This window comes from Mastigoproctus giganteus, chromosome 3 (genome assembly GCF_048544385.1).
Source record: "Mastigoproctus giganteus isolate SK-2022 chromosome 3, ASM4854438v1, whole genome shotgun sequence".
Lineage (NCBI taxonomy): Eukaryota > Metazoa > Arthropoda > Arachnida > Uropygi > Thelyphonidae > Mastigoproctus > Mastigoproctus giganteus.
Window position 1 is genome coordinate 73,765,885 of NC_143577.1, and position 24,767 is coordinate 73,790,651.

Consider the following 24,767-nt stretch of genomic DNA (forward strand, 5'->3'; position numbering starts at 1 on the left):
ACAGAAAATTTATTTATTTATTTATATTAGATTTTAGGATACATTAATAATCCGTTTGAATTTACTGGATACACAACAGGCATAAAATTTCTAGTTTTCATTATCTGCATTTGGGAGAAAAGACTTAAGGTCACACCTTCAGCTTCCGCTGATTAATTTCATTGTGAGCTACTAAAAACAAAGATCAATCGTTTAAACAGAACAGTAGGAAGGGGGAAAGAGTGTATCCACTGAAAATGACAAATGAAGTGTGAATTTTTCCGCTACAAGCATTACAGGAATTTGATAAATTATATAACCAAAGAACTATTGTTTCCCAACACGGTTACTGTAATGTTTCTGAATGCCAAACACGGAATTCATCGCACGAAGATTGGCCACTTATCCCTGAATTGCTGCGAATAGAGAATTGGCTAATATTTGTTCGGTTAGGTTTCCTATTGGCACACCCACTGTGGCGATTACTTTGTTTCTAAGAATTAATTTAATATCATCAATCATTTTTTTAATATTTTTTCCCGAAATGTACTATAATATACCTAAGGCAGATAACAGTGCGTTTAATGTGGCGTGCAGAAAAGAATACGCCCCAAAACTCAAGTAATGTTTGGAAGTCCGACAGCCATTTATTTAAGTGATCGCGGAGAGTAATATGGTTGCCAATATCCAAAGATGTGATGGAGAAGGTGATATAACTGCCAATAGAATGCGTTCTACGTTATTGGTAACATTAAATATTTGTGTGTGTTCAAGACAAATAAATAAATTACACAGTCAGCTCTCGATTACTGCGTGGATAGAATATTTGATTTGCTGACAAAAGAAATGCCTTTTAATATCTAAATTCTAGATCCCCAAAGGCGTTAAACTTAGGCAAATATTGGGTTTAGGTAAAATTTGTTTACAACTACTCTAGATAATACAAATATTTGTAAAATATGGTAAATTGAGGCAAATATTTAGTTCAGCAAAGATTTTTATGTATATTATAATGGTGGCATTTACAAAAATATTTTTATCTTACTAGTCAACGCTTGATGAAGGTTATCATTTAAAAGATAAATCTTCAGTCAATTTAATCAATTTTGGGCAACGTGATTCCTATGGAAATAACTTTTAGTTGATTATTATTGTGTTATTTCATTATACGTCAATTATTGATGAATGTGGTTTAAAGTATTCAATAAAACGCTATAACTGTTGTGGAACAGATGCTTATGGATATTATAAATTACATCAATATGCATTTATAAAACTGATTTGATTGATGTGATTTTCTACATAAACAAAATTCTAAGTAGAACTAATAAAACTTACTCCCCTTTTTTTCAAAAAAATAATAGAAGCGATTTCAATCTTGTTTCATGATGGCAGATCTAAATAAAATACCAGTTAGAATATCTTATAACCATCCACGATTGCGTGCATTTATCCTCCTCCCCCACAAAGTGTGGAAAAGGTCTCAGCATCATGTATTCGCACCATGCAATATAAAGTTGTTGTTGTTATAGGATTTTTGGCACATCACCGACTTACACCATATTGCTCCGTATATATTATGCATGTAAATTGCGTTTGTTCTGTGATCGATTTGCCAATTTATTGAACGAAAATCACGAGATTTTTGGACAAAAATATGCTATCCTCTCCTAAGAGTGAAAAAATCAGCCACGTTATGAATGTTTCACGAACGACAATGTCTTGGATGTATTAACATTGGTCCAAAAACAAAATAATATCCGTCCAACAGCAATTCTGTAGTCAGAAACGATTCGTTAATGCAAACGGCCAATGGAGGATAATTAATTTGTGTAGAGCAACAGAAAACCAGCGCTCACTGAAATAATAACCAGGCGGGATATCGCAGCCTACTACTGAACCAGATTCCACTCCTGTCAGCAAAAATAATTCTAGACACTGTAGGATTCGAAAAACATTGCCTTGTCTGACGAATTCCGCTTTTTGCTGTGGCACGCTGATGGGAGGACAAAAGTATGGTAAACAGCATGAATCCAAGTATCCATCCCATCAGATGTCAACAATGCAGGATGACACCTGGCAAGATCGGTTCGTGGGAGCTTGATACTAGTACAGCAACATTTGGATGTAAAAGTTTATCCAAAAATTGTTTCTAACCAGGCGTATCCCTTCATGGATGCACTGTATCCATCTAGGAATGGGTTCTTCGAACATGCGGGAATGGACCATGTCACAAGGCCAGAATTGTACAGAACTAGTTCCAGGAACAGTAGAGTTAGTTCAGCTTATTACGTCGGCCTCCCCAGTCAGCAGATCTCAATCCAGTTGAACGCCTGTGGAATAACCTCTTCAGAGTACAGATTCGCAATCATCCAGCTTGACCACCATTTCTGTGACACGTTTTCACCATCCCGGTTGATCGAATGGTTTAACCGATTCGTTGATCAAGTTTTGATAGGCAATATCATTAAAATTCTTTTTTTACCATTTTGCTTTCGTAATTTCGAACTATAATATTTTTACGACTATGCTTTAGGAGAAGATTGGATCAAGGAAGACTTTTTCGCTATTATGAGCTCTCACTCGTTGCCATAATATCAAAGCTGAACTTAACATTTGTTTAATTGTTTTGATCACCCAACATTATCCTAAAGCATGGTCGTAATAAATATTAAAGTTCCAAATTACTAAAGCAAAATCCAGTTTATGTAGAACAAGCTAATATCCATAATAAACTTGAAATCTCTAAAATATCCAATGTTTCAATTCGATTATATAATTGCCAAGACACATTCGTTGATCAATATAAAACGAGCACTTTTGACTAACATTTATATCATTATTACATCTACAGTTAAAATTTAGTGAAGTATTGATAATCTTCTATCATCATATTTCTCGGATTCGATCAAATCAGTTTTTTTGTATAAATAGCTTAATATTATATGCGCTCAGAGGAGATAGACGAAACAAATAGCTGCCCTGGGCTAGTATGCAACTGTTTAAATTGCAAACATCCTCTATAACATTCTGATATGATAGAAATTTATTCATGGCATGCTCTTAAATCTCTCCACAAATGCCAATCCTATTGTTAGCCTAAACGAACAAACTCTTTCTGTATAGGGGCAGTGTTGCAGAAAATCTCATTACGAGATAGTTGATCTCCGTTGCAAGTTTTTGCGAGTGAAAGGGACATTGACACTAGATAGAAAGCTTTTCCCAGACCTTTAGTAGGAAAGAGCAAACTGCCTCTATTGTTCTAGCCTTATGTCTTTCCCAGCTGCTACGTACTCTCTGCTCTGATCAATTGGACATCACTAAACAGTCTTCCCCTTCTCCCCTGTATTGGATCAAGAGAATAGGATTTCTCTATTTTCCTTTGCACCCTCCTTCTGTTTATAGTTTGACCTTCCTAATGCTCTTCTTGGGTCCTCAGTGAGAACATGTAGAAGGTCGTAACAAAACAAGGCAGAACGACCAAGCATTGTTCGGGTTAATCTATAACACAACTAACTTTATACGGGTTTGGCACTCACAGAAAACATGCGTTAACTAAACGATGCTCACTTCGTTTCCTCAGGGGCTCAACTGTTTACAACAGAAACGGAAGGTATTCGCAATCGATATATTATACGCCTTTACTGTGATTACAGAATTTACTATTAATTTTCATTGATGGCGTGTTACAATTTACTAAAATTAAAGCGAAAAGTGGAAAAAAGGATTTTAAAAATGTATTTAAGTATTTCATATATAAGATCTTGCAAATAATTCTATACGATTTTTTAGTTTATTTATTTATTATTATTATTGTACTTTTGTTGTTAACATTCGAAATACTTGGAAGAACACCACTATTTTTAATACGCAAAATCATTAAAATTCACTTTGAAAGGTATCTTGTTTTTGTTTTTTTTAAATAATGATAATATCATCGCCATTTCTTGCCATTTCTGAAAACATGAAAAGGCGATATGTTTTTAGAAATAGCATAAAATTAGAAACTGCCTAAGGGCTACAGACCTGTCTCCATTGGACGTGTGTTGCTGAAATTATTTGAAAAGCTTACAAATGTTGCTTTTCATATAGGCCAACTTATCTACATTCAACTGTCCCAAAAAGTTCAATGGGGATAAATCTATTATATATCTTATAAAATACGGCTTGTTACAAATAGCATGGCTCAACTAGAAATGTTATTATATAAAAAAAAAAAAAAGACTACGACTTGGATTTAGTAATGCACTTAAACAGTACTTCAACATTACAAGAAAGATTCTGACCATCCCCATACTGCTGAATGAAAGAGTTCTTATTAAAAACCACAAACATTGTGAGAAATTTCTCACTGGGAATACTTGAAGGCGGAAAATCATCTTCTCTTCTGTTGGCTGTGGTACTGGACCCATTCATTCATGACCAAGATAATGCCTCAGTATATGCAGACGATATTAAGTTGTGCTGCACCGTTGCTGCCCAGTGTGCTGCTTCCCTGTTCTGCTCGAGATGAGACATATGACGATCACAATGGGCGTCGACCACACGTGGCAGTCACGTGTGACCTTTAGCTCTTTGTTCGACCGCTGTTGAGCCAGTCAAGGCAGACTGGTGACCCACACAACGGCAGCACTTAACCAAGCTGGCTGTTGTCAAAATACTGACACCCATATCACGCCCCCATATTCGAAGATAAAAAGATCTGGATGCCAACCCATTCTTCCACGCACGCACTCAAAAAACTGATTGCCACATGCAAACTACGGTCTTATATTATCAGCCTTTCTCGACTTGGATCCTTCACCAGCATCACAGGCTAGTCCATTCCTACAGAAGGAGAGTGTTGCTAATGCAAAGGCAACTCAGTTTCTACTTTTCTGTGTAGCTATATGAGCAACACACAATAAAGATCACGTCTAGTATTATATCAACCAACTAGTGCACTATAAACAAAGTAACAGATGCACCAAAAAACCTACAAATAATTAACTGACTGGTAGCATACTCGTAAAAATCAAGAGCAACTACTCGTATAAAAAATGTTAAAGGAAATAGTAGTAGCGCGGAACTTACGAAATTTCAAATAGATTCAACTGTCGGTTGTGATATCAGTCATTTGATGGTCAATGCTACTAAAAGCTGTAATTTATTTAAACCTTCGAAAGTTGAGTATTAAATGGCTTCAACGCGATCCAATAATCTAATAAAACGTAAGGAGATGGATTTTCGATCCATTATAAATAAATTCTTTATTGCTAATAAGTACAGGACATGTACTAGAGACAATAATACTCAACACGGCGACATGGCCAGGAGTTTCACATTATAAATGAAATTATAAATGAAATTAATTGGCAAAAAGGAAAAAAATTACCGTTACATGGAAATTAAGAGTTACAAACATGTAAATTATGAGTTACAAACATGTAAATTGTATATGAAGGCAAACGGCATCCAGAGAACTCATCTGTAACCAATTAGCACAGAAATCCAACTATCAAAAGCAGCAGCTTCAAGTGCGGGTAATATTCTTAAGAAACTACAGAGCCTTGACAGACCTGCACTTTAGTACACAGATTTAGTCTGGTAAGTGAGTCAAGTGTAGAATTTAGAGTGTGCATGAAGGATACTAACGATTTTAGTCTACTTCTCGTGGTGTTTTCTTCTTAGAGGGTGGCATAACCGATATAGTTATCATCTCCACACTGGGTAGAAAAGACCCATGTTCGAATCCTGCACTAGGCTTTTTTTCACAACGTGGCTGAATTAGTCGGTCTCGGAGGTTTCTCCTGGAAATGCTGGTTTTCCGTCCAGAAAAAAAAAAAGAAGACAAATCGACCACAGGATGCGCGCAATTAACAGATATAAGGTACTGACGCCTCACAGCCTTAGTTACGTTGCTTTAGCGCTTAACACAGACACACACACATACGGTGTTCGAACTGGGATTTTAGTTAGATCATTTTTCCGGCCGCAGAGAACTGTGTCCTAAAAATAAGGAAGAGTAAAAATAAAATTTTTGGATGAAATCTAGTAAAAAAACTATTCCTAAAAGTGTTATTAAAAGCAAAGGTTATTTTCAGTTATTAATTTCCTTAAATAAATGCATGCGAAGTTTTCATGCATGATAACTAATAGCATTGGTTCCCCAAATTCTCCTGAACAAAGAATATTTATTTGGAGAAGACAAAAGAGTTCTCTTGGTTGTAGCATCAATAAAGTTCAGGCACTCTTTATTGATCAGATTCAGTCTTGAGTTTAAATACACGTGTTCCAACCATAAGAGAAAAAAAAAACTACACGAAACCATCTTCAAAATATTGCTGAAAGACTCTCAGAACCTACTTCCCTCATCATAATACCTGAAATAATTCTATAAATGAATCTATTGGCCTCCACATGTTCGAGGCTCTGTTTTCAGATTCTCTAGAGAAAAGGATCTGATAAATTCGCCCTTTGGTCATCCAAAGAATTGCTTTAATAATGTTAGAAAATCATATTTTTTTATTCGGAAAAGATTCAAATACAACGTATATGTATTATCCTAGCTTAAAACGAGTTAAAAATTAGGTCGCATGTGAAGTACTTTAAACAATTATAAGCGAAGAATGCGAGAAATTAAGATCTGGTTTGTCTATGGAAACCCCTTAAGAATATTGGCCACAGTTTTGTTATTGGGCACGACGATATTGATTTGCTCTCACACAAACTGCAATCTATGTGTGCGTCGCTAATTGTTCCGGTTGTACGAAGGTGAGAATTAGTTTACAAATTAAAATCTAAATTAGTTCTGCGTGTGTTTCATTAGGGATTTCTTCTTTCATTTTGTCTTTTCCAGTAAGTCACGAACCCAATTAGTAGAGCAGATGTTAGCGGAAACTTTAGCATCAACTTGAGCCCGTTGTTTGTTCAACATATTGAAACAACCAGTTTACAGATACCGCATTTCAAGAGGTGTGTGAGTGTGAATTAAATGAATTCAACAGGATAGCACGCGGAGAGAAAGCGATGCAAACTTTAATTATAATAATAATTTAGGCAAGTTAAAGATGAATAATTTGCATGAATTAAATTAATGCATTCGGTTTAAGGGAATTAAAATTTAAACAGAGAGATATGTTTAAAATTTTCTATATAATTCAATATATTGAAAATAGTGAGGTACACGGGAAATTACGTAATAATAATTGATTATTTTGGTGTTCTTTAATTTTTCGGTAAATATTAATAGCTATGAACCGGATTAGATCAAACGTACTGCCCTGTGATGATTAAATTTGCTAATAAATGTTTTTGAAAAGTTGAGCATATTTTTAACTGTTATAATGTTAAAAAAACACGACAGGTATTTGATATGTATAAACCAAGTGGATCGCAGAATGCCGTGTGGTTGGTTAATAGGTCAAAAATAAGTTTATTTAATCATTAAATTCCCTTCCAAGTTGTTTTGTAATACTAATTTCTCTCTCGCTTATTTATAATTACTTCGCTTAGTTCTTTTTGTCAAAATAACCAAGGAATAGTATGGGGGGGGACTTTAAGTGTGAGTTTGATTACGTATACCTGAAATAATAAAATTAACTCATTAAATTATGGGTAAAACTATAAACTCGATTCCTGGTTGGGACTTTTCGATTGATATTCTTGTAGATGCAAAATTTCAAGTCAAAGATCGTGAACAACATACATTAGAACGGCTTTGATAATGTATAACAGATTTATTATTTTTTTATCTGAAGATTGAATTAGTCTGCCCTTCACAGGATGGACATGAGTATTCACTCAGGTTACAATTATCAATTAATTAGTAATGTCAAAAATAAACGCATTCTGTTCATAATCTGGACAAACATATTCAGATTTATTTCTATATATTCTCGTTGAGGCTGCACTTGATCCTTTTTATCTTGCACAAGAAATTCGTCTCCTTTTCATGATCTGAAGATGCTGGTTACTATACAATATGTTCGAAATGCTTCTGTACTGATTTCAAAGGTGACTGCACATCTCAAATTCATCAATTTGAAACTCAACCGTCGAAATCCGCCAAAATAACCTTCCTAATAAAAGTCAGAAGATGAATGCCGTTATACATGTACTCCTAGATGGTGAAGCCATTCCACAGAGTCTCCAGCCGATCATCCCAAATCAACCCGAGGTCATAAAGATCTTGGGATGATTTTAGATGAACGGCTGTTTTTCTCTTTGCCATCTATCATCCCACGTTAATCATTCAATACGTGGTAAGGTGAGTGTCACCAGTTGCCCTCTATACCTCCGTCACGTAGGCCTCTGCTGCACACGCACACAGCTTACAATTGTATTGGGCATCGAATATTGGTGCGGTGGCTCAACCTCATTCTGGAAAAGCCTTTTATCATCTCCAGGAGCATTAACACTTCACATCTCCCTAGGATGGACTCCTTGGTAGTTTCATCTGATCAAAACAAACAATGTCACTCTCGCACATGATTCAAGTCTCAAGCATGAGAGATGCTATTAAGTTCAGCAAGGCTCCCTAGTATTTCATCACTCAGAATCAATAACTCGTCTCTTCAGTCCCAAGCAACCAGAAAAAATGTGCCTTCCAAGGATGTTCCCTCAGACCACCGTGGAATTCTTTGAAAATCTGAAAACTGACTGTGAGAGTAGGTGAGAAGGCAGGGCCAATTGTAATACAATTTTCAAGAAAATATCCCTTTGTCCCAAGCTACTTTTGCCTCCCTCCTCTGATGCCCCTTCATTGTTGTTCTTGCACTGAATCATAATTGGAACAGTTCCGTTGAAAGGATCTAGCTTGTTTCCTGTGCGTCACTGGTTTACGTTCCTCCTATTTCTCAATTCCATGGGTTATTTCTTATAGTGAAATGTGCAGGGCGTACACTTAACCTTTCTTTTGCTCTCTTACACCGGCAAGTTCACATTACCTTTTATATAAAACTGTTGACTACTAGCATTACCTTTTCTCAAGTAAATAAGATATTGCATGTTATATTACCTCCTCACATATCTACAGTTTCTAAGAGGTGTCTATAAATATTCAAAAATGTGACACAGCTATGTTTTTGCGCAAAAAACTCCGTAATGATAAAACTATATTAAAATAAAGTTGCACCAAATTTTTTGTTTGTTTTTTTGTGGGGAGGGAAGATGATCGAGAAATTTGCTATTTCTGTGGTGTACACGGTAATCCATATAGCCGTTTTCTAGAGGTGCAAAATTTAGCCTTTGACCTTTTTTTTCAATCAAAGTGTATCAAAAATTAATTCCAGTTGCACGCCGCACGTTTAAAAATGAAAAAGGAATGAGATTGCACCCAATTTCTTAAGACCCAAAGATTTTAATAATTTACACAAAGAATGCCCGAACAGTTTCTGTTTAAATTTCTTAAATTCCCAGTGTTAAATCACATGAGGAGTTTGCCCAAGGGACACACCAGCTTAACGAGATGACAAGACATTTTAACATTTTTTCGAGCATCCCTTGGACTAATTGGCTTAATAATCTCTAATGCACCGAAAAAGGGCTAAATATATGCAACAAAAGGATCACTAAATTGCTTTTATACAGGTCTCTAATTAAGAATCTATCTTATGACAAGACAAATTTTTCTCGAAGTGGAAAGCTTTTCATTATAGGAATTAACTCATAAAATATTTACAAATACGTCCAAGTGTTAATTATGAAATCATTCATATTCATGAAAACCGCATCAAAATATTACATAACATCGCAGCTAAAGAAATTATCGGCACTATTCACCGAACATTTTTGAAATAACCTTTGAATATTCGACCGTAAATTAATCCTAAAATTAATTTCAAAAATTCTTTTTCCTTTCATAAGGATGTAGCGCTGGAAAAAAAATACAAAACTGATAAAGAAGTATCCTTAACAAGGGTTCTCGTTACCCAACGTTGCTAGGTTAATTTCAACCATCCAGAAGAATATTCTATGCTCTCGCCTGGTTCTCCGTTTATCGGGAAAAATTATGTAAGTGTAAAGAAAAGAAAAGCGGATACGTTCTTTGGGATAGAGTCGCTTTCCAAAAATAAAGCTACTTTTGAATAGTTAGCAAAATATTCTCATATTTCGGTAAAACTATTCGCACAATATTGCTGTGACTGCCCTTAAAATGTCTCCATGCTTTCATAATTTTACCTAGTTTCTAAAAGAAATCATTGAGTACTATAGATCATTAGAAAATTAATTTCAGAAGTTTGATTTTTTATCAAAGTTATCACAAATTTTCTGGTAAAGTGCACTTCTGTGGAGATTCTTCCTACTTGCCAGGTCTATGTGTCTCCCAATGTTTCCAAATAACTTCGAAATACTTATTCAAGGAAGAAAACAAAAATAAAGAAATAAAATTTAAAAATATGAACATAATTAACCTCATACCTGACATGGGACTCGGAATATTACTTCAGCAATGATCATTAATGTCAGTAGGCGATGAATCCTCTGTTGCAAACATATTCGTCTCCAATCTCTTTTGTTTTTGGGAGTCAAGATTTCAGTTATTTTTGTATTAAGATTCGAATCCAACACAACGCAAATGTTCTCATCACTTGACGAGTTAAGATTAGAATGACTGTTTCTGCAGCAGCAGCATGTTAGAGAGGTAAAAAGAAGTAGTAACACCCTTGATCTGATTATCATCAGTGATAATTCATGAATTGAGAATCTGCAGATAAAAGAACCACTACGTGGTAGTGGTGAGAGTTTTAATGTGGAATTCACTTAAAGATGTTAACTACCATCAAGGATAAAGGGAAGGGTTTTTGCGTTCGTAAAGGCGACTACAGTTGTCTCAGACAGTTTTTAAATTCTATACACTGATGGTAATTAACATCAGAAAATTCTAAATGGAAAGCATTTTAAAGGGAAAAAAATCACAGAAGGCTTTTCATACCAACTAAGAAACATCGTTCAATGCTTAGACTATTTTAAATGGATGTCAGATGAACTGATGAGACTTATTGCAGAGAACAAAAATGCAGGGGAAGCATGTAAATTATCAGGTGATATAGAAGCCTATAGTAGATATAAACTAAACTACAATAAAATCACAAATGATTCTAAGCAAGTTCAGACAGATGAGAAATCTTTGGCAAAGGATGTAAAGAAAAAATAGCAAATATTTCTTTTTATGTAAACACTAGAAGGAAGAGGAAAAATCATATTGGTCCACTTTATCTTGATGGTTCAACTGTTGATTATCCTGATCAGGTTGCTGAATATATACTTTGCATCTACATTCACACTAGAGGAACTCTTTAGGGAAGTGGATATCAGAAGCTTATCAAACTCTACCAGGTAGCTAAATGATTTTGTAATAATGGAGAGGAAAGATGAAGAAAAATTGCTGAAGTTAAACGTAACGATGACACCTGGGTTCGATGGGATCTAACCAATTATATTAAGAGAAGCAGCAAAGGAGGTAAACAAACCTTTCCCATAATTATAAGAGCATCCTTGAATTCATGGTAAGTCCACGTGCACTGGTGATGTGTGAACGTTTCCCCAATTCACAAAGGGGGTTGAAAGAATAAAAAGAGTAATTACAGACCTCTTGGCTTGAATTCTGTTTCAGGGAAAATAATGGAGTCACTTGTTAAAGAAATAATACAGGACTGCTATTATTGGTACTATTTTTGGTGCAAGGGTTACTTAGGCTATATTCCACCTATAAATGGTATGAATGTTAAGATTAGAATGGACATGTAGATATCTAAATGGGCGGCTCCTAGAACGTTTGTTCAACTCCGCTTCGTATCTCTGTGAAGAACAGTATCATTACAAATGGGCCAGATATGTATGTGATGGAGGTTTGTGTGTATTATGTCATATTTCATCATATTGCTGTTATACTACTCATATACTTCATCATATCACTCTGTTATACCACTCATATACTTCATCATATCACTGTTATACACATATCATATCAACATTGGCATTCGCCTTCTATTTTACCTTCTACTGGCAGAGTCTGGTTCTGTTCACTTGGCTACCCAGAAGCATCAGTCACCTGGACAGATTATTCTGGGTACTCGTCCACACAACGGGCAGGTGAGCCAGTCCGTGTAAAGCACGTACTGTCTCAAGAGAGACTCTGACCCACCTGATGTTGCCAGAAGGTAGGCCAGAATCCTCTGGGGGCCCATTTCAGAGGAAAAAAAACGATCACCCGTGGTGCTGGATATGGAAACGAAATGAATAAAAATGACATATATAAAAAAACATATATAATAAAAATAATACAAATAAATAATAATAATAAATAAAATAAAAATAAGTAGTGGTGTTGCTAAATAAAAAACCAAATAAATTAATAAACAAAACAAAAAAAGAAATTATAATACATAAATACATAAAAGAAAGAAAGTAGTGAGAAAGAAAAGCACTTAATTTTGTCTGCAGGCCAAGGAAAAATTTTACTTCTTGAGGATTTGAGTTTATATATTATTAAAGGAGATCTAACCAGCTATGCATTAGCAGGACCATTGCGCTGCATCCTGTTGAGATCTGTCGACACTGAACGCCTTCGAAGAAATACGCCTTGAGCGAAAGCCTGAAGAATCAGATATGACTCCGATCTTTGAAGCACAGACGACTCCTGTCCTGGTTAAAAATTAGGAAGTCTGAGATCGTCATACACATACAGGGAGGAATAATAAAAGATGTGATCCCAACTCTCTGGTAATCCACACGAAGAGAGGTCTGTCTGTGACAAATTGAACCTAAAAAGGCTCTGGTTCATCGATCCATGTTCTGTCAACAGGTAGGACGTGAATATGTCCATGCAGAACCACAATCGAACACTTTTATCAAGGAGAAATAAAACTTGTGGTATAAATTTTCTCGTTGTTGTATCAATGAGAGCGGTATCCCATCGAGACTGCTAGATGTTAACTAACTCGTTCCACAGTCTCCTTTCTCTTTTAGTTAAGATTATAATGGCTAAATGATGCAAGGAAGCGGTCTTTTCTGCATCTCCAAAAAATAAAAAAAAATTCTCCAAACCCTAATACTTTTTTTGCATCGCCACAGTACCTGAAATGCACACGGCGAGGTTTCAGTAGTCTGGTTCGCTCCTGAACTTCACATAAAAAATAAATAATAAAAAGACCATCCAATCTCGCTTTGAAGTTTATCAAACTCTCCGCTTTAGTCAACTTAGCCACGAATTTTTTTTTTTTTTCCCAACCATCTACAATCTGCTGACAGATGGCAAAAATATGTAAACTAGATTTATGTTACTCCTTAAGATTTTATATTTGTGACCCCTAGTTCTCCTTTGTTCTGCTAGTGAAAATATACATTCCTCGTTCATTTTACTGATCCCTTTCAGGGCCTTATACACCTGAATCAGGCCCCCTCGAGGTGTCTAGTTGCCAACCTTTTCAATCCTAAGCCAATCTTCATATGAACTGCAACTACCGTCCTTCACTAAGCTGGTTGCTCTTCTTTGAATTTTTACAAACTATGTTTTTTAGGCGTGGCTTCCAAACCTGAATGCAACATTCCAAGCGTGGATTCGCCACTGTCGTCTTATACAGAGAAATAATAACATCTTTCTCCATACTTATAAAGACTTGATAAATCAGTGAGAATACCACGTGCCCGCCGGGCGAACTGTTTACTATTAAATATACAGTATTTTTACACCTTATACCCTAGGCAACTGGGGAAAATCATTTAGAGATATTGGTCTGGTTCCGGTCGCCTTCGTACCCTTCAAATTACCAGCAAACTTCGATAATTAAAACTTACCCCCTACTCTCTGATCTTGTTTCCTGTCATAAGGAAGATTGAAAACAAGAACAGGCTCAGCACCGAAGAATACACACAATTACATAGTATACTGACGTCTTATAGTCTTAGTTTCTTTGGCTCTTAACACGCACCCAACATAACCCATAAGGTTTTACCTTCCTTCAGTCTCAGAAACTTTCCAACAGTTCCTTCTCAGAAAGTTTTATCACATATTTTACAGCAAGCTGAGTCTTCTTTGCTGTTTTCTCCTGGCTCAAATGCACTTTTAATCATTGGTGTATCATGATGCAGTTAGTGCTTGTAGAGTGTCTAGTGGAGGAGCCCAAAATGAAAAAGTTACTAAAAATAAACGTTGCACCAGGAACAAGCTTGTGAAGATACGCTCCTGTTCTCAATCATAACGATTGTTTCCAAGAATCTATTCCAAGTTCCGCGAACCATCGTCTGAGACTGCTTAACTTGGCCATTGTGTGAAAATAAGCTCATAAAAATTCTTTTTTGCAAGGGAAGTATTCCTGGACTTCGGGCAGCGTCGAATTTCAACCCAAGCCTTTTCTACGGTGTTAGAGAACAGTGATATTATCCACCGCGCTAATAGCGAGGAAGAGTCCGCTTCAACAGTTTATGCAAATGCCTGCCCACTGCATCTGCATTTCAATCAAATTCCTTGAAAAAAAGTAGAAGATTAATGACTTCAACGTATTCAACTTTTGACTGGCTCTCTCAGTCAATAATCGACTACTAAAAAAGAGCCAAGCTCTCTGGATCAGCCACGAGTGAATCTTAAACGTATTCTAGCTATAAACAACAATATTGCTGTTCTTTTTATAATGTCAAAGTGTAATCGTTACATTAAAATTATTTCTGGATTTGTGCTTTATTTTACTAGAAATAAAAAAAAACTTGCTGCCTCGTCGGGACTTCGTAGTAAATCTGTTAAAGGCGACAACTACCCACTGTTTAAGAAAAATAGGCTCACGCATGGTGTCGCTTGTGAAGAGATAGGGAGAGAAACAAGTCTTAAAAACTGAGTATACGGGAGGATAGTAATAAATATTATACAGTTGAAATTAAATTGAACGGCTAAGTTTAGAAAAGGCAAATCTTAGTCTGAACTTCATTTATAGTAAAGTGTCATCATTTAATATCTATTACAGTACAACGTTTGATTTTACCTCGAAATCCTTCATGGACAACCACAACAGCGAAAAACCGCAGGGATATCTATCTAATATAATATATAATTTATTAAATAAAACTAAAACAAGAATTCATTTTGTATAATTAATTGGAAATTCCAGATATTTCGAAGGGAAATTCCCTTTCTTCCGGCGATCAACTAAGGTAGCGGTGGTCAGAGAAGTGCGGAGTGCTGTAATTAATTATACAGGACAAATCTTTATTTTAGCCGTGACAGTGAATTTTTAATTAGTTGTATTTCTTAAAATAGCCACATAATAGTTTACAGAGATTTCATCATCAAAAGAGAAAATAATCTCGGTACACATTATATAACGCCCGAATTCGCATTTATGCCTTCATGTGCTTATATTTCTGTATCGTTGGATTAACAACCGAAAGATGAATTTAGCTAACTAATTATTCACAGGACCACGCAAAGGTAGGGTGCACTGAATGCATCTTTCTGTTTCCTTCCTTTCAGATGATTTCCAACCCAAGATTTTGTACATGGCGTGCAAAGACCTCGATCGTAACAAGGGAGAGGAATAAGCTAATAAAAGGAATAAGAGGAATAATATAAAAGGAATAAGCTCTGAATGAAAGTATTCAACATGGACAACATGCACCAACTTTTGTACAATTTTTACCGTATTCATAAATTTAACTAAATAGGTATTAAAGAGATTTCCATTAAAGGCTGGATGTAATTTAATTTCGATTAAATCCAACTTCGTTTCATATTTTAATAGCGCATTAAGTTTCTGATTTGAAAAACTAACGTGACCATAAAATTCTACCATTATTAATTAAAACGTATGCAAGAACCATCTTCCAAGGAGAAGAACTAATACTTGACAAAAACATGTTTATTTTATGGGATCGTACGAATGAAAAAAAGTTTAAAATTAAACATTAAATATTTCTAACAACATTGCTGTTGTTTTCAAAATGGAAACCTTTCAAAATTGAGTTCCATAATTATAGACTTCCGCAATAACTGAAGCATTTTACAGTAGCAATCATTCTACGAAAATTTCCAGAGAAATAAACATTCCATTAATTTTATATTATGATAAAAACAACCTCATAACTTCATGAAAGTGGAAACAGGAGTTTAAATTAAACGTGTGGTTGGAGCTAACAGAATTTAACAACGCCGGTAATTGAAACGCAGTATTCTTGGCCAAAAGGATCCCCTAAACTTTTATGGCAGATAATAATACAGTTAAATGTGGTGTCGTCTAAGTAATATACTCGGTAGCGTTAGCAGTAAAAGAGAAGGGATTCCTTTTTGTTTAATAAGAAACATTGGTATTGTTAATTTATGACCTCGCTGAGGGGAACTCTTAAAAGTTATATCGAGGCCAATATTCACTCCGTGCTGGAACCATTATTCTCGGTTGTCACACAACGCTACAAGATGATAAATACTCCTCTCTTTCCAATAAACTCCGATGCAATCTATTATTTATCATGAAGGGAAGGAAGAAACATATTGAGTGTGTTTCGCTGCTCACTTTGATTTCCCATGATCATATTTTAATAGCCGTCAAAAGACTTCTTCAATTAAATATTGCTTCCTGTATTGCTATCCTTTCAATTCCACCTCTTCGGATTGTTCTGCTAAGAACGTTTCGTCATTTTTTATCCGGTTGAGAAGCATCAAAAGAATGATAAATTTACCTTTTCTATTGAAATTTTAAACACTTTCGCTATTAGAATAAAATGCTATTTTTCGAAGTAATAGAATAATAAAAAATTAAAATTCCATTATCGATATCTTATCTGACGTTTGCAATGCGCGATAGAAATGGATCTTCGACTGAATTGCTACGCCCTGAATAACTTGATTTGAATTAAATATAGAAAAGAATTATTGTGCGGTTCTTATTACTGTAACTGTATTATTGTTAATGAAAAATATATATATTTCTAATTCATTTTAAAATGATTATAAAGCAATCATATTCAAATATTTTCAGCGATATACGCTGTAAATTATTAATTATTTAATTATTGCGCAAAAGGATGAAGATTAAAATTTATATTTTCTCCTCCTTTCCTTAAAAGGTGGCAAGTACTCGGTTTTACGCCTATCCTATAAAGAAACAAGTTGGCAATTGATTTTGTACGTTAATTAAAAATACTCGCCCCTAATTCTTGTTCCATTTTACTCCAACAATTTCATTCCGGTCAAAAATAAATTTTGAATCGTGTCTTAAGTTCAGCTGTCTATCGCTGTGCTAGTATCATTATCAGGTTGAAGTTTGATCCCTTTCAAACTATTCTATACTACTGAACTGCTCTACAAACAGTGTCACCGAAGGCGAATATTTGATATAATAGGCAAACTGGCATGCAAATTCCAAGTATCCAAAAGAAATAGACTTAACACCTTACAGAGCCGCACATTATGCAAATTATTCATGCCTATAAAAACACGGGTGCGACCACATTACTTCATTTCCGTTTTTTTTTTTTTGGCTTGCTAACTGGGATAGCCACATTTCCAGTACCCATGAGGGCAAGTCATCATAGTTTAGATGATTCTTTGAGATGGTGGCCGCCCGACTGGAAGCCGGGCATTTGCAGACACAAGTAGCACGTTGGCAATTGATGATTTTGGCATTATGGGAGTAGTTTCAGGAGACAGAAACCATTACAAAAGGAGCTGGCCAGGGTCGCTCGAGAGTTACGTCAACCAGAACAGACCGTTATCAGGCTCTAAGCAAAACAGAACCCAACGATGTCCTGTTATCAATTGTCCCTTGAGGTCGCTGTAGCCACAGGTGAAAACGTTTTCAACTGTGTTAAGAAGGTTCAATTCAAGTGGACTCTAAGCAAGGAAGCAAGTGGTTTGTATCCCATTAAGCCAAACCACCGCAGAGCTTGCCGAAACTGGTGCCATGAACATGTGACTTCGAGCCCCTGTAAATGGGGTACGGCTCTGTTGTTCCATTTTAGCCTACAAACAGATTCTAGACATTATTTCATCTGGAGACAAGGAGGAATGCCGTACCGTCCCTCTACCATTAGAGAAAATGACACTTACAGTGGAGGCGGTTTTCTCGTATGGGACGGAATAGTGGCACCGAGAACAGCTCCTCTAAACCTATATGAGACTTTTGAAGGATGCATTTGGCCCAGATTTTATTTTAATGCACAATAACGCCAGAATACATAGAGCTCAAGTGCTGGAGGAATATCTTGAAACTGAAGATATCCATTGACTACCATGGGCAGCACGTTTCCCAGACTTAAACCAAACGTGCGTGTGTGACTACCTCGGAGGTCGCATTGCACGCCGACAGTCAACTCCTCGGTCACTTAGCACACTTGTACATGTATGCCTTCCCAGAACGATGGATCATTTGTGCACAGACCTAGGGCAAGAAGAATAAACGTTTTATTGGACAGGTGGTATGAGCGTACGAATCTGGATCGTTGCCTTTTTCACAATAATTGAAGGCAAGTATTTTGGAGAACACCCAGCTAGAGCAAGTACCTTGTACACGTTAACTCCACAATTGAATGTGGCGATTATGTTCTTCGGTGTGTGTTACTGAGCTGGCCTAACAGAAGCGTCATAGTTCTGCCTTCCTAATGGATAGAAGGTAGACCAGTTACGCTCCGTGATGTATTTGCTTTATCCAAGAGAAGATGAGTTTTCCGGTATCATAACAGTATTGGGAGTACGACACCAAATTACCAACTATACCTGCAATATTAGAAAAAATTAGGCTCCATGGAAAAAGTTGATTGGAGTATAAGAAATAGCAAGAGTGCATCGACGATCATAGAACCATATTTCCAATAAATGATCTCTGTTCCCTCGTGAGTGATAAGGTAGCTCATGGATGGCCGTAATATGACAGTTTAGTTTTGTTCGGTCGTGAGATCAATGCGATGAAATTTAACAGAGGCGTGAGAGAGAAAGGTCTATCCATTATTGTCCTCCATCGCCAACCTTTTATCTATCAGTGTATACGATGAGTGATCAGTAACTTCCAACAGCGCATTCTAGAAAAGTTATCTTCAATAAATTTCCATTCAAATGTTTTGAAAATCCATTTAACAGCACTAGTCCTCAATCAGAATACTCTCACTCACGAATATATTCGTTAAACCCAAAATATGTCTACTTCATTCAAACATAACCCAAAATATGTCTACTTCAGTGATCTTGCGTAATTCACACAAAGAAAGAAATTCGGCAAGAGACTTTCGAAATGTTCTTTTTGTTTACGAGGTTCAAACGTCAACTGGAATTTTTGACCTCTTCATGCACAGCGACGGATGTATACACTGATCATTACTCGCTGGGGAAATAAAATTAACAGCGTGTCGACTATATTCAAAACTAACATAAAAAAAAAAAGACGGAAAATTAAAATTACTCTCTGTAGGGAAATCTACGGTAAATTAAACCAACCACTTAATCTTAAGAGCAGCCAGTCTTTCTTTTTTCTTTTTTTTTTAAGCGATGTTGCTTCGTTAAGTCCTAATGACGTTACTTGGCGCTTGAGATAATTAGACACTTCGGGTAAACAGAATAAAACGAAAGACGTGGTTAAAAAATACAAAAAAAAAGAAAGCAAATCGTTTTGGAAATTTACGGAATGCGTTCAAAAAAACAAAAAAAGATAAAACTATTTTCCAAAAGACATTTTAAACGGAAATCAATACCAGGTCTGTATATCCACATTATCAGGTGGTAACGCCCGATTTTTGGAAGACACTACATGAAAATACCGGAAATAATTTTCAAAATAAATCTTATGCAAGATTTATATGCAATGAAATAAAATGAAATCGCGCATTTTCCATTTCTATTGTAAACAAACATTAATCGAAAAGTTTTATTTTAGACTAACATTTAAAATAATAATTTGTGCGCGGTAAGTTTAGGGATATTTTCCTTTTTAATTTAAAATAAGTTTGGGAAGAATTTTTTTTCGAGAAAAGTAAAGCTTGTGAAGGATATTTTGTCCTGCGTGAAAAGACCTGAAATAATTTTCGTGCAAAGCAGACGTAGAGATAATGTCAGACGAAAGAAAACTTTCAAAAAATTTTTTTTGATTTAGATTCAAAGAAATTTTGAGATTTTTAATTCAAGTTAATTTGTTTCTGATCAAAATAAGATATTTTTGATAATTGCATTCACAAAGGAAATGTATTTAAGTTTATTTCAGCTGATAGAAATTTATTTTGGTATTTTTATTCGGATGCAAAGTAAGGTTTTTTTTTTTGTTTCTAAGTACGTTTTGTTGGACGGAAACAAAGACGTTAGAAACTCTTCATTCAAAGTCTGTCTTGGCACCCATTCATTTCAAATTTAAATCTGAAGGCTTAGATAAAATCCTGCTCAAAAGCGTTATTATGGTACAGCCGGAATCCACTTTTATTCTCGGAAAAATTAATAAAACTTGTTTCATCAACGTCAGAAACAAGTAGACTGTTGTACGCACGATGGCAAAAACGACACTATCTACTTCTGACAAGATGATTAATATATCCGCCAGGTCCGTCGTTTAAGTTCCCGCCCTGATCCTACTACCTGGCCGTCCTGGTCTATCGCGCAATTTATCACTATGGCGCTTGTGTCACATACAGCCCACCGTTTTGTGGGAATCAGGGTTTTCTGTTGGATATCCACAATAACAAATCGATGTGCACTCTCCCTCCTCCTCATCAGTGTGCGTGTGTTCCTTAAATGATTTCATACCGTATCTAACGATTTGTTTTGTCGCCAAGCGCGGCACAAAGAAAAGTTACTGAAGACAATTGTGTCCAATGTCACAAACTACAGTCTACGACTTTCATTTTTTTATTTAAGAAATTTTCTAATTGTTATTGAAACTTTTGAGGAAGGTCACCATCCAGAAAGCCGTGGATATTACCATCTAAACGAAAAGTGAGTCAGTTACTATAGGCAGTACGGAAAGAAGATTCAATATCGCATATTTAATTTATTTTATTTGTAAAAAATTACAGTTCTGAGGACCAGTGAGAAATGATAGACTTTTCTCTTCCTCTGACTTAGTACTCAAGTCTCGATGAGATTTTAATTTGTTTCTCTTTCAAGAAAAGATTACCCCTAGAGTTTATAATCCACCTTTATTTGAGAATCATGTGGTTTAATTAGAAGTGGAAAATGAGGAGATTATAAGTCCATAAAACTGAAATCCTAAATTGATATGGAGCAAAATAAACTGAAAGGGCCGACCGTGATCAAGGGTTAGGGTCCACAAGTATGAATAACTAGGGTTCAACCTGTTCACTACTAGCAAAATTGTATGGCTCATTGTAATCTATGCTGCCAAAAATCTGGCTACTCTTAATTAAATATGAATGCACAGTCAGGTGACTATTCAGATTCATCCTTTCTCAGTGGTCTGATGAATAAATGAGCATGTACTGACTATCATAATATTCATGAAATATTGCTTGGTCTAATCCGGCCTGTATTTTGTTATTAAATTCCAATATATGTTATCTAACTAGCTAGTATTGTCTAAATGCATAATATTTACTATTCATTAATTGTTATTCCTTCTTTTAAAGGAAGATCCAAACAGTGAAGCAGTGGTCCATTCCCAAATGGAATTCCGAATATGGATCGCCTACACCATCCCCACCCTAGGAGGATTCTTGTCAGTGTTTAAACCTAATGATGCCAAAGAAATTGACAAATACGAATGAACTCAATGCTAATAAACATGAGAGAATAACAGAATTTACCACTTCTCAAACTGTAAATATTATCTTGTTAAGGCGAGAAATATGGAGCCGCAAATTCTTTTGAAAGAATTCACAGCTCCGTATTTCTCTGACAGTTGTACGAGATTTTAATTCCTGTCCTTACCAATCTGAGTCTAATTAATTGTATAATAAAATTTCTCATCCCCCAGAAAACAAGTTTCTCCTTAATTAAGCTTCAAAGGGCACATAAGTTGTGTGAGAACTGGTATCGCCAGTTAAGATTGTTGGCGGATACAATGTACGTACATTGGAGAAATTGGCAGAATTATTATAGAAAATTCCATTAGTTCTTTTCCTATAAAGTTATCCACTCTGACTCCATTTTAGATAATGTTAATATCTCGTAAAAATCAAAGAAGCAATTTCTGTATAGATGTAGAGATGATGCAGCATAACAGGAATAGAACGCAAATCAGTTAACGACCTCTACAGAGAGTAGAAAAACCTCATTTCTGCTATCAATCGATGAATATACAGGTGATGTTAATGAATATATAAACATAATTTAAGCCTTATTTCTACTTCAAAATAAGTCCCTGGGATAATATGTGTCAATAAAGAACAGTCTTCAGATTTTAAATTAACATATAACCCTAAAAAGGACAATATACTTGTTTAATAAAAACAGATGTTCATTAACAATAATAATTAAAAGCTATATCCAGTTATACTGATTTTTTTTGTCAGATTAGTAGAAATGAGTGCGTAACCTAGAGAATGAAGTGTTTTTACTAAACGCGATATAAAAAATCTCCCTTAAAACGATCTTAATTTAATTTTCAAATATATTAATTAAGTCTGCAAAATTAAGGATAGACAACATTGCGCTATACCTCCAAGCAGTTTAGTTTAATTTCCATCGCTGGCACTCTATTAAATTTAAAAAAATACTGCTGAAAATATAAATTTCATACCATGTTCGTTTGAATATCATTTCAACAGGAGGAAGTTTTATCCTTTTTCACAACGTGGTTGAGTTATTTGGTCTCGTGGTGGTTTCCCTCTGAGAAAGGGAGAATTTTTCATCCAGAAACAAAGAAACTAAAGCATTTTGGCCTCGGTTGGCTTGGATAAATTCAAGATAACAACCATCCCACTAAGTTTTGTTTTTATTAACGCTCCATCTTCATTATTAACAGAATCAGAATGTACCTGAGATGTTTTACTTCATTCGTATCTGGAAAACCGAGAAATCGAAATTTTAATAATTAATTTGGTTTTTATAATTGAATAGATCTATTAAACTTTAATACCCTTTCAGGGAATTAAATTGTCGAAATATTGTCGTAGTACGATCAGCTTACCGGCAATTAATTATTAAAATACACGCAGATTAATATTGGAGGCAATTTATTAAGATAGGTCATCCAATAGGCCTTGTTGAGTTTTTTTTTCTCTTTTCTAATCATTCGAAACGATGTTGAAACTATGAGGTGCTATTAAAGGCTGCGAGATTCTCACAGATCTCAAGACAGCGCAGTTATTAAGAAGGGTCATGGATTTTCCTCGTTAGGAAATTCATCAAGCTCATCATTGAAAAGTAATTCATCATCGATTAATCTCCCACTGATTTTCAAACATGGGAGATTCATCATCTGCTGTTCTGAAAGGTAATATCTGAGAGGGCAATCTTCTCTTTGGTACTGCAGCTCATTACTGTGTAAAATGAAAAGATTTCCGATTCCCATATATTTATGATGAATAGGAAGAAAAAGGTTAATTTCTTGTAGATGAGTTTTGTCAGTTTGGGTTATAGCTCTAAATTTCTTTGATTACGAAACTTCTAGCAGACAAGATTCAATTTTACCACACGATTAAATCCTTATTCAAAAGAGAAGTATAGCAATCACTACCGTGAACTAATAGTTGCTGAATAAATAAGCTTTATTTTAATTATATCGTTTTGTCAGTATTCTAGTGTAAAGACTAAGAATGCTTTCCTACTTTTCATATATAAATGTTCTTCCATAGTGGTACTCATGGTTTCATGAATTCACATCTTTAGGACATTTTTTATTTATTCGAAAAATGGCACATTTATTTCTAGAACCTCACAAAGTGGACAATACAAAAATTAAGAGAACTTAAAGCTAAGGGTAAAATTATTATTTCATCAATTAAGGCACTAATAACATAAGCATAACAATATTAATTTATGAAATATAATTACATAATAATATGAATTCAAAAATTCATAATTACTTTTTAAATTCTTAAAAGTTAGCAAATGGACCTACGATATATTTTCATTTAATTTAAAATTAATTTAAATTTTATTTTACAAGTTAGGCAAACCTTGAAGTTAGACAATAATTCCAAGTAAAATTATTCCATATTAGATACGTTGATAACGTAAAACGTTATATAGCATGTACTTAAGAACTATTCCTATACGTTTTTCTTTTCATGTTTACAAGGCAAGTGAAACTTCGAAACCACACCATAGCGGAAACTTCAACCAGTGATTGCCCTGGGCCGTTTAAAAAAAATCAAAGGCTGATAAGATGAATAAGCGCAGTATATCAAGGGCAATTTCATCACGGAAACTCGGTATGAAAGACCTACTCAGCCAAAGTGTGTGTCTTCTTCATCTTCACCTAACACCAAATTTGGCACTGCATTACCAGAGCGGAAGCTCATCCATGCTTAACAATTTTGCCCATAAGATTCAGACTTTGATCACTCAGCCACGCCCCTCTGCCTGCAAAGTCAGACTTTGAGGGGAACGTTGCCGCCCCGGCCCCTAGGAGGTGGATCGTTACTATCTACACCTTAATCAAAATAGCTCTATTAGCTGAAATTTAAAGCTTCACTGTTTAGTGTTCTCGAACATTAACACTCAACAAACAATGTTAAAATAACTGTATAAATAAAATTCAACTTATATAACTCATAATTCAACTCTTTCAACCTTTATATATGTGTATAACACTCAACAAATCTAACACAAAACTCAATTCTAAAATTCAACTCAACATTAGTCTAAAATTCACAACTATAAGGACTTAAAAATCATATTTACACTATTTAGATACACCCTCCTTTTCTTTGCAAACCAACGG